The sequence below is a fragment of the Gavialis gangeticus genome, unplaced genomic scaffold (assembly GCF_001723915.1).
Source record: "Gavialis gangeticus isolate Ggan-Ray unplaced genomic scaffold, GavGan_comp1, whole genome shotgun sequence".
Lineage (NCBI taxonomy): Eukaryota > Metazoa > Chordata > Crocodylia > Gavialidae > Gavialis > Gavialis gangeticus.
The window spans coordinates 1,502,718-1,505,664 of NW_017729003.1; the positions used below are offsets into that span (position 1 = coordinate 1,502,718).

The following is a 2,947-nucleotide window of genomic DNA, read 5'->3' on the forward strand; positions in this document are numbered from 1 at the left end:
TGTACAGAACATTATAAATATGATTTATTTTAGTGCCCATATAACAGTTTAAAAAAATCAAGTATATTCTTGTATTTTGAAATTTGTTCCGTTATCAATTTAAAACATTGCTTACATGGCATACACTGATGTTGTTACCATATGCCCATTGTTCTGCTTTGTTTTAATTTTGTCTGTGTTTTACCCCATTCAGTGTTATCAAACAGGTTTGCATATGGGTGTCCATAAAGGACCCAGAGAGCATGTTGCACGGTTGTCATGGAACTCGTCAAGTAGATTGCATGGTGTATACAGAAAATGTAAAAGCCTGTTTTAATCTCAAGTGAGGAAACTGAGATGGATGAATAGATGATTATAAATTGGCCAAGGTTTTAAAATAATGTATGATTGAAGTTGTTTTTCCCTAATTTCTGTAAGGTGGTGCCTTCAGGAAAAATGAACCGAGTTGTACCTCTCTCTCTTCTCCCCATATTTCACTAAAAGCCTAATGAAAATGAAAGGTCAATCAATGTTAGGTTTGCAGAAGTGATCAGTGTGATACCACTTCTTTCTTTGGCATGATTTGGAGATCTGTAAAACAGTTTAGAATGTTGACGTTTTTTAAATCTCATCTTTGGGCGATGGAGGGTATTCGCACGTTAGACTTACTGTTCCAGGTTGTGTGCAGTTACTAGTAGACATCACTGCGGCAGACACTTGGGTCTGCTTTTCAAGGTTTTCTTTCCTTTCTTGCCATTGTAACAGTTAGCAAGCAAGAAATTAGAGTTTAAACATCCTGTTACGTAGTTGAGTCTCATCTCATTCTTTGAATCCTCTTGAATTAATACAAGTTTATGTAATCCTTTTTTCAATATGCGTATATATTAAGGTGTATTGTATTGATAGTAGGTTCCTGCTGACTCTGCATCCTTCAAAAAAACTTCACTTCCAAGCTCTTCATTTCTCCGCTCAATTTTTTTCTGAAGCTTTAATCTGTTGTTGAACATTGGTTTCAGGACTATTGCACTCTCTCTCATTCTATCCTACAAGCTATTGCTGTTCTCATTAATAATATTAATCAAAAGTGTGAATGGCACAGTATATAAATCACAAAGGTTTACAGTATTGCCTGTCATCTTGCTATATTTTTTCCTTTATCCACTAATGATGATGGAACAGTGGCTCCTTTTTTTTTTTTTCTTCAGATGTACTTCCAATAGAGGCAAGTACCAGAAAGTTTGTAGAGGTATCTTCTGTGTCAGTTTAGCTATATTTGAACTGAAACTGATTTGCTTTGTCACATTACTTTCATGATTACCTCACTAATCTGGGGTTTATTCCAACTACAGTTTAAAAAGCTACAACACTCACATGACTACTTTTTTTTGTTCCTTTTCCTCTTTTAGAATTTACTGAGCAATATAGTTCTATGAGTTAAAAAAGAGGAGTCCATGAAGTCTTCTTTTCAAGCTGCTCTTACACATTTGAGTTGATCTCTTAGCAGTAGACTGTTTGCACGGGAACATAAGACTGAAAGGGTGCTCTTAGGTCATCAAGTCCAACCCTGTGCTTATCGTAGGCAACCATGTCACATAATCCCTTTAGAAGTGACAGACTTCCATTAGTTGATTAAACAGTTAATTCAAGTGTCCATTCATGTTGCCAGTAAAGCTGCTTTTCAAGGACTCTAAGCAGCTTTTCAATTTCTAAATCAGTCAAAAATTTTCTTTTGCAAACGGTTTTGTATTTATAGTGAAAGCAATGTAAAGCTACAGCACATTACACATTCTGCACCCTGGGAAATGTGATCTAAATATTGGGGCAGTTTAGTCCTTTGTAATGGTTTAAGTCAAATAAATTGGAGCTGTGACAGGGCACATAGTCGGTTGAGCTATATAGAGCATACTGTAAATTATTAACTAGGCCAAAGGTCACTGGCCCAAAGGTTAATTTATGTAATAGTTTCACTTCTGTCCCTGCCCTCTACATTTATTGTAAAACCAATATAAAATTTGCTCAGCAGAGCATTGCCTTCCCTCCCCCCAAACAAAACAAAGCAAGGACACAGGTATAAACTCTGGGGAAGAATGGAATTAATATCTACCAAATCTATTGAGTTAACATTTCCCATAAGCAATGCAAATATTAGCTATCTAATAACCAAGAAAATTTAAATCCATATAAGGAGAAGAGGTTCAGTTTAAATGATTCACATATCTGATAAATGACACAAGTGCCTAGCATTAACCTTTTGTTCTCTTGGGTCCTGTCTCTTGCCCCTGATTGGCAGAGAGGCCCTGGGGGGAAGGAACATGAGGGCAGTTGCCATTTTGTCTGCTGCCCTTTGTGCTGCCCTGCCAGCTGGTACCTTCTCCCAGCAGCAAGGACTGCTAGCTCCCACTAGGAAGCCAGCATTTTATTTTTATTCAGTTTTTTTCGTTGAACTCACACATTCTGAAAACAATCCTGTATTTTGCAGTTCCTGCGAATTTGCAAAAACACAAATTAAGTAGGTCCCTACTTCTGGGCTGTGCGTCAAAAATCAGATTCATTTAAAAATCATGGGATTAAAAAAATTGTGTGGCTTTGGTTTCTTTTTGTGTTGTTTTGGTTTTGGTTGTGGGGTTTTTTTTGTTTGGGGGTTTTTAAGTCTCTGTCTTGTGTGCTACCTATGAATGTGTGAGGGAATGAGTGTTGTGAAGCTTTCCTAAAATTTGAGTCAAATGATTTTGCTCCTTGCTGCAAGAACACTCTACAGATACCCGAAGATTCAGAGCTTCCAGATTCTTGCCAAAATCCTGATACTTTACTTTTCTTTCTAGACTTCAGCAAGGCCTTTGACACCGTCTCCCACCCCATCCTCATTAAAAAACTAGGCGACTGTGGCATTGATGCCTACACAGTCAGATGGATTGCAGATTGGCTCAAGGGTCGTACTCAGAGGGTGGTGGTGGACGGGTCATATTCA

At 37.6% G+C, this 2,947-nt stretch overlaps 1 protein-coding gene across 1 annotated transcript in view; it reads left to right on the plus strand.

Annotated features, from left to right (window-relative positions):
- Window positions 1-258: 258 nt before the first annotated feature.
- Window positions 259-2,947, plus strand: part of SGMS1 (sphingomyelin synthase 1) — a 38,995-nt gene continuing 36,306 nt past the window's right edge. The window contains exon 1 of the mRNA XM_019507759.1: window positions 259-322. The gene's annotated coding sequence lies outside the window, so the exon portion shown is untranslated. The remainder of the gene's footprint in view (window positions 323-2,947) is intronic.